Source organism: Rutidosis leptorrhynchoides, chromosome 3 (assembly GCF_046630445.1).
Source record: "Rutidosis leptorrhynchoides isolate AG116_Rl617_1_P2 chromosome 3, CSIRO_AGI_Rlap_v1, whole genome shotgun sequence".
Taxonomy (NCBI): Eukaryota; Viridiplantae; Streptophyta; class Magnoliopsida; order Asterales; family Asteraceae; genus Rutidosis; species Rutidosis leptorrhynchoides.
Window position 1 is genome coordinate 79,969,001 of NC_092335.1, and position 13,087 is coordinate 79,982,087.

A 13,087-nucleotide genomic window follows, 5' to 3' on the forward strand; every position below is an offset into this window, starting at 1 on the left:
CGGAGTACTTTTTGGTTCGTACATACAAGGTGAGATCATAGTCCCACTTTTACTCTTTTTGAACTTATATTTGGGATGAGAAAACATAAACAATTCTTTTGAACTAAGTGAACACAAGAACGGGAAAACAAACATTCTACATACGAGTTTAGAACAAAAATCCTCAATTCGATTATCATTAGTTACACTTGCCGGGTGTAAGCGAGAACTTATGTTATATGGCCATATGGGTTGACAACCCTCATCCCTGACGGTTCGCTACCGTCTACGGATGAAATATATTTTCGAGAAATTAGTGTTTGTTCTAGCACTAATTGATGGGGTATACAATGGAAGGAATGTTAAGCTTTGATAATTGGGTGCTCGTGAATATTAACTTTTAGAATGTGTTACTATTATTTCAACTTTGCAAACCTTGTGGTTCGACTTACTTACTTTTACTCACTTACTTACTTAAACCTATGATTTCACCAACGTTTTCGTTGACAGATTTCTATGTTTTTCTCAGGTCTTGCACGATATGTGAAACATGTTTCCGCTTACTATTTGATACTTGCATCCGATGTCGAGTATACATGCATTTCATGGAGCGTCTTTTGACTTTACTTTAAACCGTGTCGCCTAGATTTCAATCGTACTTATAACGTTGTAACTTAACTTTTGGTTGAACAATTCTTGTAAACTTTGAAACAATCTTTATTTTGAAATGAAGGCGACATATTTTGGTCAAACGTTATCTTAAAGACTTATAATCAGGTAATGGGACCCACGTAGCCGACGCCGTCACTTGACGATTTGTCGGGGTCGCTACACTTTTCGCGTTTCGGGCTTCCAAAAGCCTTGATTAGTGATCGCGGTACACACTTTGCAAATCAACTACTCGAGAAGGTGCTTAAGAAGTATGGAGTAACCCACCGTTTCTCCACGGCTTACTACCCTCAAACGAGTGGCCAAGTTGAGAATACTAACCGCGCACTAAAACGCATTCTTGAAAGAACGGTGAAAAACAATCCTAAGATTTGGAACCGGAAGTTGAATGACGCGTTATGGGCATTTCGAACTGCGTATAAAACGCCCATTGGTACTACACCATTCCGTCTCATTTATGGAAAAGCGTGTCATTTGCCGGTTGAAGTGGAGCATAAGGCGTATTGGGCACTTAAACAGTGTAATACGAACCTTAAGGAAGCGGGAGAACATCGGTTTTTGCAAATTCATGAACTTGAGGAATTGCGAAACCATGCTTATGAGAATTCGCGCATTTATAAGGAGAAAACAAAGTTATGGCATGATGCGCGTTTGAAGATGAGAAAAGAATTTGAACCGGGCGATAAAGTTTTGTTATTTCAATCTAAGTTCAAATTCTCCGCCGGAAAGCTTAGGTCACGATGGTCCGGTCCATTCGTGGTAAAGAAAGCTTTTCCGGCCGGGCACGTGGAATTGTTAGATAACGAGGGTAGAAGCTTTAAAGTGAATGGTCATAGGTTAAAATTGTATCATGAGGCATTCGATAACACCGAGAGGGAGGACCTCACCTCTACCCGAAAGACGCATGAGCATGGCCATGAGTCGAGAAAACGACTCGTTAAAAATCAATCTTGTAGAATTTGTATTTGTTAGGTAATGTGTGTATTTTTGTTTTAATTGGTAAACCATGAAAAATCCAAAAAAACAATATAAAATCTGGAAAAAAAAAAAAAAGTCACCGAAACGCGACAAACACCACCAAAACGCGACAGATTGATCAGCCCGGACCCCATATGTTGTCGCGTTTGGGTCTACCTTATCGCGTTTGAATACAGCGTGTCGCGGAATGCGACAACTTGTCGCGAAACGCGATAGTTGCAGCAGGTCGGGGTATTTTAATTGTTTCCAGCCTGATTCATCACCACCACTCTTATATTTTTTTATCTATCTCGACTTTTCTGCTCTCAATACACTAAAACCCATCCATTAATCTTCGATTTACTCACGATTCTTCATCTAATCAACACTAACATCATGGCTAGGGTATGATTTAACCTCTTCTTGCTTGTTTTTCTTTCTTCCTCATGCTTAATTTTAATTTTCATTAGGGTTTTTGTGAAAAACAAGTGTGGGGGTGTGTTTATGTGTTATTGTTCGATTTTTTGTTGAAGATTATGTATGCTTAACATGTTATTGCTTCGATTTTCATGCCTATTATTCTATAATTTCATTCTTTGATTTCTAGGGTTCTTAGGTATGATTAATTGGGGGTTTTGAATTTGTGAGTTAAATTGATATGTTTTGAATGTTGTATGATTGTTAGCTGAGTATGATTACCATGAATTCATGTTTAAATTGTCTAGATTTTGATTTTGAATTCTAGGGTTCATGTGTAATTGAGGATTTTGACTTGATTGACTAGGTTTGACTCAGTTGACTTTTGGGATTATGTTTATCATGTGTTGATGATATGTATGCTTTAACTACATGTTTTGATTGTTGAATTAATTGGTTAAAGTTACATATATTGTTGAGAAGATGAAGTTTTTGAATTGAGTCATGTTAGATTGATTTATTTGGTTGAAGTTACATAATTACTATGAGGATTGTCATGATGATTAATGATGTTACATGGTTTTGTATTTATGAAAGTTGGGAAATTTGTTCTAAGGGCATGATAATTGTTTGAGCTTTATATGATTTATGCTTTTGGAATGTTTTTAAAGTGACCATTGACATTATGTGCCTTAGGTATAGTTTTGAAAGAATGCAGGTTATCGCTAACGCTAACATGTCCTTTGGGATATATCTTTTTGTTTGCCATTGTGTTTGTTTTTCAGACAGGAGGACGTGGTAATGCTAGGGGTGCTTCAAGTTCCGGTACTGCAGCCGGTGCAGCTGAGGAGGTTCAACCGCAACCTCCAATTCCTCAAACAGAGTTACATGTGAATTTACGGTTTAATGGTCGATCGGAGGTTATTAAGCAAAGAAAGGCGGATGTTCAAGAATTGATTCGGAAAGAATTTGAACCGCATCGGGTGGTTGATTGGAATGGTTTGCAAAGGGGTGGTTTACATGCTACGGTTATGGAGTATTTGCAGTTGGAATGGCGTGGTAATGTGTATAATGATTGGGTTGCTTTCTTTGGGATTCATGAAGTAGTTTACCGGGAGTTGGTTATTGAATTTTACGCTACATATGTGATGAACCTTCACCCTGAAAACGTTGATGATCCAACATTTATGACTTTTCGTTTGGGTGGGGTTAACCGCTCTATGTCATTATTTCAGTTGGCTACTTGTTTGGGAATTTATACCGATGAAGAACGCACACGAGTTAGTTTTCGAGATTATCTTTGGGGTGCTGAAAGGGTAATTGATATGATTGATCCTCGTGAATTTGATGCAGCTAGAGTTTGGGAGGATATTGCTTCTGATTCTGAATGGAGCCCGAGTAACTGTCCTTGTGTTCATATCATGGATCTCGCTCTTCGTGCAATTCAACGAATGGTTGCGCATACTATTACACATCGAAGAAGTGGGAACGAGAAGGTCTCTTTACCGGACCTTTGGTATGTGAACCAATTCCGAACCAAGACACCTACTTCGGTTGATTATGGGGTGGCTTATTTTCTTAAACATCAGGGTAGTGGACTTCGTTCTGCGGGAAGTCCGATTCGAGGTGGTCATTTTATCACGAGGATTGCGTCGGTTTTTGAGATTGATAGATCGGATATGGAGCGAATTGTTACTGAGGCGGTTGTGTTAGGAGAAAATGTTTTTCGAGGAGCAAGAGTAATATCTATTGAGCACGGTCAGGTTATTCCGTATAGGGTTCGTCGTCGTCGTCACCGAGATGCGCAAGGGGCACAGGAGGAGGATGAAGAGATGGCCGAGGGTGGTCAAGATGTGGGTCAAAGTGTCGGGGGTCAACGTTTTACAAACCGGGATTTAATGGAACAGATGCGTAATATGCAGCTTTATAATGAGGAAACCCGAGCACGCTCGGAAAGTCAGATTGCATATGGCATTAGTGAGGTTACGTATCATCACGATTGGCATCGACACAACATGGAGCTTGTTTCTCCTAATACCATCTTTACTCCTTATGGCACTCGTGTTCCATGGACTCCGGAGTCGACAGGTCCTTATCGGGTGTATGATCGCACAGCAGCTCAGGAAGTTTGGGAGGATATGGTCCGGCGAAGAGGAGCGGGTTCTAGTTCTCAGTATGATGAAGGTAACCAGGAAGGTCAGTCAGGTGGTGGAGGTCCTTATGGTGGGCAGTATGATGGCTCTTATGGAGGGTATAACCCTTGGTGATTGGATGCGGTGGTGATCGTGTGGTGACAAGCAAAACAATAACTTTTTAATATCGTTTAGTTGTTTTTCTATTTTAGATGACTGTAATCTTAATTAGGATGATGGTAGTTGTTAGTGTTTAAACTTACTACTTTGGATTTTTAATGGGGCGTTTCGGTACCATGGTGGTACCACCCCATTAGTTATGGTTTATGGTATGTATGTTTCGTTTCAGGTTCCACGGTGGTTATGCTTTAATTTTTCAAAGTCTGGCATTAAGTTCAGCAACTTACTTGATTATGATGTTTTGGTGATCGAGTGGATGCCGATGTTCTTATGCTGGCAGTAGGTTCAGCGCCATCGTGCACCGTCTTTTCGCGATTTACGGATCTAAAAATTCGGGTTTTTCTTTTCTTTTCCCTTTTTCACTATTTTGTCCTCTCGAATTTATTTTTGATTTTTTGATTTCATGTAAATGAGGGCATTACATGATCTTAAGTGTGGGGGGAGAGATAAATTCTCGCGGATTTTTGAAATTTTTGCATGTTTTAATTGCCTAGTGGTCAAAATTTTTGGAATTTTTAAACTTTTTAAGGTTATAATTGAGATGTTTACCCATGAGAGCACCCGTAGTGATTAGGGATTGCCTTGGAATTTTTGGTTTTGGCCGGTGAGGTTTATTAGTTTTAAGCAAATTGTTAGTGGTTTGTTATTTATTAAGGACCTTTTTGATCATGACTTAGGAATTTTGAGTATATAAGTGCTTGAGGAAAGATAATTGATGAAAGGTGAAAGTAAAAAGGGATAAATGTTGGATAAATTTGGTTAAAAATGTTAAAAATTTAATCTTATCTTATCTAGTTTAGTTTTTGTTTCAAAGATGACAATGCAACTTATTTGTGTCAAGAAATGAAGAATAACGGTATTTAGGGCTTTAGGGTAAAATGCGAGAAAAATGGTTAAATTAGAGATTAGGATATAAATGGCTTCATATTTTGTGTTTATGGCTTTTTGACACTCTTAAAGAAGTGTTATACTCATAAGTGCTAGGTATGTAAGCTTGAAGAGGAAAAATCATAAATCTCTGACTCCAATGGACCCTTTAAGGGGTGGCTGTTACCAAGTATGGTGTGAATGATATTGCTTTATGTCATGAGTTAAAGATTTCCTACAACAAATCATTCATCATCATCGATCACATCATATATCCATCCGCTACATCATATATTGCGGGTTCTACAAAGTCACAAATTGAAGACGAGGAAGACATTCAAGGAGAGTACTATTGCAGTTTAAAAAAAAAAAAAATATGCTTATGAGATCCGAGCTTAAGTAGTAGTTTCTAAGACTCGAGCCGATAGATCCTTTGGGGTGCTAGATCACCTAACCACCTAAGACCTTTTTCCGGTTTGGGATCGGTTGGTTGAAGGTTCGCTACACGGGTCGAGGACGTTACTATCTCAAGGCAAGGTGATCATCTTTAGGTACTCGTCTCATACTTATGCAGCAGTGATCATCTTTGGCTCATGATGTGGGAAATACCTAGTAAGACTAGACCTTGGGAAGAGTTACCTTTGCGGGGTACGTTGGATAAGGGAGATGTGACCAGTATGTGGATAGCTTGCATATTTAGAAATTATCAGCATGAAATGGAATCAAGAGAGTTAAAAAGTTAAACGGATTTTTCTACATAAACACAGGTATGAATTTATTTATAACTGGATCTTTGATTAAATTGTGAAGTATTGGTATTTGCAATAGCGCCTTAAATATTGTTAGTAGGCTATCTTGATGCGAATAAGGGTCATGATTACAAATACTAAACCTTATAACGTAAGATTGTTTTTACCATTTGTAATCATTTTACACCAATTGTATTTGAATGTTTATTGGTGATTAGTTATTGAGGTTGGAAAGTTAGGTCTTAAGGGTTGATTGATGCAAAGAAAAGAAGGATATTGAAAGCCTAGTAATGTGATTTTTAGGGAAATTTAAGTGAAAAAGAGTTTAGGCTTTGAGATGAAAAGGTTTGTGTTAAGAAGTAAAGTTATGGGAATTTTTGAAGTTTGAGTTCTCAACCCAAATTGTCTTTACATCTCAATTCATGACCTAGAAAAAAATGTTTATTGAAACCATCAAACCTTAGGATATTATTGAGGAATTGTTTGCGATAATGGCCACTTAGGATATTATTTTTGAAATGTGTTTGAATGAAAATGGGGGGAAGAAGGGGGGTGCGTTTGATGGTTTGTATGTTGTTTTTTTTATATAAGTGACAGGAATGTGAGGAATTGTTTTGTGAGGAAATAAGCTTATTCGTGAAAAGATGAAGAGTACGAGAGCTTGTGGAGGATTGGCTTGAATCTTGCGAAATTTTGTTGAAGATTATACGTACAGTTATTGGTTCGAGATTGACTTGCTTGAGGACAAGCAAGGTTCAAGTGTGGGGGATTTTGATAACGCCATTTTCATTCATATATTTTGGGCGTTATCTTGTTCCATTTGTTGGTATTTTGAAGACTTTGATGGAGATATCGAGTTATTTGAGTTTAAATTGAAGAAAGTGTCAAGATATGGTTCGTTGGCTCATTATTGTTGATTTTATTGAAGATATAGCCAAAACGAAGTTAGAGTTGAAGATAAACGTGCCCCGGGTGAAAAAGTCAGTTTCCATCGCTTCAGGATGAGTTTTATCGCGTTTTGGTCATCATGATACGTGATGAAGTGCATCAGAACACGACATGGAAAAGGGGCCGTTCTGACCATTCTGTCGCGTACTAAGCACCTTTGTCGCGTCCTGTTTATCGCGTAACGCGATGAGTTTGTCGCAGATCGCGATGGTGTGTCGCGGAACGCGACATAGGTCGGTTTCAGCTGTTTTCTCAGCTTCTATAAATAGACGAATTTTACCCCAATTTAGGGTATGCAGTTTTTATTCCGAACTTTAGCCTACAACAACTTTAGTTACGAATTTCTTTGTCTTTCTTCATTATTTTACAAGGGTTAAACTACAATATCATTCTTGGTTAGTTTAATTACTTTTATTTAATTTGTTCTTCATTCAATTCAATGATTATGTTTAATTGTTCTTCTTATTTATTTGTTCTTTGCTTTACCATGAGTAGCTAAATATTTTAGTATTCACTTAGATGCATGAACCTAGGTGATGGATTGCGATCTTTTGGTTAATAACAATTAATTAAAATTACACAAGTTTATATCTAGCTAAGATCCACCGTTATTAAAGCTTATTGATTGTTAGATCACGGAAGTTATTGATTAACTAACGACAGTTAAATTGATTAATAGCTTTTACTAGATTATTGAACGTGAATAATTTAGGAATACGTGAGATTTTATGAGGGACACCGATAATAAAATTAATCGTATAGTGGTTGAGCTTGAAATTAGTTGCAATAATTGTGAGGTTGTAAGAGACACCAAACCAACCTAAGTTAGATTATAATCTTGAGTAATATCATTGTGAATTGGTTAGTAACTCTAGGTTAACGACAGTTATACTTAGGTTATTAGTCTTAAACGGTAGGAATCGACAGATAAATACAGTGTCACATCATTGTAATTGTTTAATTAACGGGTTTTAAACGAGCAATCCTAGCCTAGGGAATTGTAGCTAAGTGGATACCTTTGTTTCTTATTGAGTTAAGTTTAGTTTACTTTCGCGTTTAATCAGTTTTACAACAAAACCCCCCTTTTAAATCTTAGAATAATTAATCGTTCAAGTTTTCAATTGACTGCTCTCTGTGGAACGAATTGGTCAAATACTTGTTTATTTACTACACGAACTGGTTATAGTTGCCTGTATTGTGTGATAATTGATAGGTATTTAGCTAATAATTTAAAGTACGAAATTACACATCAGCAATAATTCCAGTAACATAACATACTGTTATTACTATCTTTTTAGCTTAATGTTTTGTTACATAATGTTTTCTTTAATGATTTGCTTATTTACAGTGAATTATTTAGTGTGTAGGTGAGTTTTGACCCGTGTCCAGAAACAAAAACATTGATAAAGCCGCAATCACTTATTTAAGGTATTTACTCTTTTAGTCAAACGATTGTTATATTCATTATCATGGATGTTGTAAACATGGTTGAGTATGGTCTTCTAGAGCGGTAGACCCACCTAAAATAATGAAGAATCTCATTGTCAACAACTTCTTAGAAAATATAATAGATGGATTTGAAGGTTTCCTCCCTTTTGATAGATGTTTGACATTTACACTCCTTGAAACATTTCAAACTTTATAGCACATACAACCTGTTTAAGGACATATGTAGTAAACAACTCGATATATCATGAATTTTATGTAATTCGTATTAATATCAAACACTGATGTTGCAACTTGATTAGTAACAGTTATAGATTATAATGATTGCTTCATATGTTATATAAATATTATTTGCTTTCGTACTTGCTCCGTGTGTTTATTTTTTCTCTACATCTCATATTGTGCAAATCCTTATGTTACTTCTTACTTTGTATCTTATAAACTGACACCGTTGTACAAGTTACCGTGTGACATGAACAAGCCGTGAATTTTAACATGGAGGATTTGTGCGTCTACATCATCTAATTATGCAGAAAATTTGGTACTTGAAGGTATGTTGACTAATTGAAAATTGTGTGTTCGTTTTTTGTACATAATAATTGAATTTTATTAACGCACACTTTATCCAACTAACTTTTGTGAACTAACTTATACTTTTGACGGTGTTTTGTAGTTGATGGAAGGAAAGTTGCAGACCATCAATCCAATTTGATGCACATCGTAACCGAATTTATACGTGTGACATTTGTACTAACACATGTATTAGCAATTATGTACCAACAACAATGCAATATATGAAAGGGTCCGTCTTTTTAAAGAGAGAAAGATGGAACAGGAAGAGGCTTAAGAGACCAACGATTGCTTTTGTTTCAACCAACGGTACATGGATCCAGTAAGTTTACTACGATCTATATGCAGAAATATACACCTATTTTGACTTTTTAAGTGTAACTTAGTGGGTAATATTTATGGAAAATACATGTTTTGACCATCAAGTGCAAAGTTTTGATAACTTTTGCAACGTACTAAAGGCATTTCAATCAGTAGATCTTTGCCAAAAAAAAAATCTAAAATTATCATTTAGTCTTTACTTTCATAGTGTTAAAGTAAAGGTGGCAATTTCAACCCATGTTTTTGTATAACTGAGACATGGAAGCCTTAGGTTTTATGGCTGTTTAAAAGGAAATCATGTTAGAAACGTCGTTTTTGATAATCGGCTAAAGTTATCTGTAAGTTTATTAATTTTATTTTGATTATGGCCTTTAAGTTTGGAATTGAAGCTATCTATTAGTAAAAAAATTTATTCTGGTGTATTGTATGTTGTTTACATTGTTGGTGAATATTATGTATCATAATCTTGGTGTTCCATACTTTCTAAAGTGGGACTTCAATTTTCTGGTGTAGTGTAGGTTGTATCCACTACCCACCATGTTCACTACCCACCATGTTCTGACTAAACAATTGTTACATCCATTTCCTGTTATCGAAAATCAGTTTATTCACCTGTTAACCAAGTGTGGTATGCTTTGTGATTATATACAGTTTGTTATGGTTAAAAGTGATTATTTGACTTATAATTTTTATTTATCTAATGTTTTCAATATGTGTTCAACATGTGTGAACAAGTCAAAGAAAAAGAAAGACTAGCCCAGCAATAACCAACATTTTGTAGAAACCATATTATGCTCACAACAAGCAATGTTGCCAGGTCTTTTGTATCGAGGGTTTATATTGTGGTTTCGATGAATTTCAGGCCGAAAAATGCGTAACCATATAGTAGCGTTAAAATGACACTAATCCGCTGCGAAGCGCGGACCACAAACCTAGTTAAATATATATTGTGTGTAATATACTAATATATGTAAATGTATGCGTCGTCATTTGTAAAATTGATGCATGGCTGAGTAAAGATTTAAAATCATATACATTATATGCATCCTTGTCGTTACTCGTTGTAGAATCTCGTGGAGCAAACGTATTAAATTAATTGAGCCACTAATATAATTAAGACAAAATTTTATTCCCCGTCCCTGAAGTTTATATCGAATTTGACTCCATGTCCTTTTTCTTTTTTTTTGCATTCCTCGTCCCTAATGTATCACAATTCTACGTCACTCGTCCTCCCGTCTAGATTCTGTCAATTTCAGCCGTTTGTTCAGTCATGTGCAAAGCATGTGAGGGTAATTTAGTCTCTTCATTTTATTTATTTTCTTTATTATTTAATTTTTCTTTTCACCATCATCATCTCATCTTTATCATTCCCAAATTAAAAACCCTAGATTCTATAAAATCTATAAAATCAAGACCAAACCTATCTTAACCCCCACCACCGCCACCATCTTCAACACCACCACCACCACAATTTTCTTAACCCCCACCACCACCGCCATCTTCAACCACCGCCACACTCAAATCAGTTAAAATGAAACACAAACTTACAAATTTATATAAATCAATTCACATACTGAACAAACATGTGAAGAAAAGAATAAGATTCATACCAGATTTACATCATTTTAAAATCATTTACTTATAATTGCAGGGAAAAAAAACCAAATATAATAAATCATTTTAAGATCATTTACTTATGTACTGTGTCGAAATTCATTTTAAAATCTCACCCGGTACCGTTAACCCATAGTTCAACAAATCATCTGGGTCAAGATCCGAACTTGAATCAGAGGGTATTCGTAAAGTGAAAAAATAATGCGACCCAACTAATTTAACAGCTGCTTCATCTTTAGCCAACGGAAACTGTATGACGTCACCAATACGAGCAAGAACGGCGACCACGGCGGTTCCTTGTCGGAGTTGGATTATTTCAAAATCGCCGGAAGCAAGTTCGACACTTTGGTGTTTATCGATTAAATGAATGATTGACTTTGGGATCTTGATGATAATTTCTTCCGATGGTTCTAATGATGTTAATATGTTTGGATCGTAAAACTTATGATGAGTGTCAATGAGTAGGTTTTCATGGTCAAAATCAAAAGATGGGTATAGAGATGGAGCAGATGGAGTGTATAGTGATGAAGAACCGAGGTTTGATTGACCGATTTGTGGGTACAGATTATTGATGGGTTTCTCTATGTAAAAGATAAAAACTTGTAGATTAAAGGGTAAATGGATGAAAGAGAAAGAAAGAACTAAATACCCTCACATGTTTTGCACATGCTTGATTTAACGGTTGAAATAGACAGAAAGTAGATGGGAGGACGAGGAATGTAGTGTTTTGATACATTAGGGACGAGGAATGCACACAAAAAAAGGACATTGAGTCAAATTTGATGTAAAGTTCAGAGACGAGGAATGAAATTTTGTCTATAATTAATTCATACATCTGTTGATTAGTTACTGCATCTCTTTTTCGTCTTATCTGCATCACAAATTGATTATAGGCATCCCCTGCTCGTTGGGTTTGCATCTCGTTCAATCTTTGAAATCATGAAAATACTTAATGCATTTAATGGTTTTTTGTAAGCATCCATTCCATTTTATGTTTTATATGTACGAGAAATAAGAGGAAGCAGATGTATTTTAGCAAGGAGAAAATTCCTTTTGTACACTTTTTGACTTTGTTCAAGTATTTTTGACTAAATAAAATGTGTGGCCAATAATTGTTCTCACTATTCCTTAAAATGAGAACATTAATGGGGAAGTAACTAATCGGGAGAAGCAAAAAAAAAAAAAAAAATCGTTTTTTTTGGAAAAAATTTTTCAAGCATTAAGAGCACACGAAAATACGAACATTTAAAAGAGACACTTCGTGATAAATGTTATTATTTAGGCGGGAAAACGATCGACAAAAATAACATTCAAGATAATATTGATCGTGAAGATTGTTAACGTTTTTTTTTTCATGTTTTGTGAAGTAAAATTTAGCCCGATTTTGAGTTTAGAGTTTAGGGTTTAGGGTTTGGTGTTTTGGGTTTAGTCCCTAAATTCAAAACCTCAAACCCTAAACCCTAAACTCTAAACCGTTCTTGTTAAAAACTCAATCTAAATTTTAATTTAAACCCTAAATTTAAACCCTAAATTTCTAAACCCTAATATCTAAACCCTAATATCTAAAACCTCAACATACGCTCGAAAAACACGATAATTGTTATATATTACTTCTTCGGGCATTTTTCGGCCAAAATAAAAACATTTATCACAAAGTGTCTTTATTAAATTTTCATATTTTCATCCAATCTATAATGTTCGTGAACAAAGTTTTTTCAAAAAACGAAAAGAAAAAAAAATTGCTTCCCCCCGCTTTCACCCGATTGGTTACTTCCCCCTTGATCCTACCACTATATATATATATACACACACACACACACACACACACACGATGTATACAGCAAAAAAAAAAAAAACACTTCACACACACTTCAAAATAAAACATATACTTCACACACACATCTTCAATAATGGTGACAATTCCCCCGATGATCGTCTCGTTCGATGTTTATTACGAAAGTGGATTCGACTACGAATCCAAATTGTACGACTATGGACGTGGTTCAAAAATTTCGTTTGAAGACATCGACATTCGAGACGTTTGTTTAGACGAGTTGCTTGAATTTTTGAAGAAAAATGTACCGTTTGAACATACAGACGTGTTATATTATGACGACGACTGTGTCCTGAAATTGTCCGCTCTCTACCTTCGTACCGAGGAACAATGGAACGGTATAAAAGAAACTCTGCTCTTCCGTTCAAATCGAATTTCTCTGTATTTGAAATTTGATGATGATG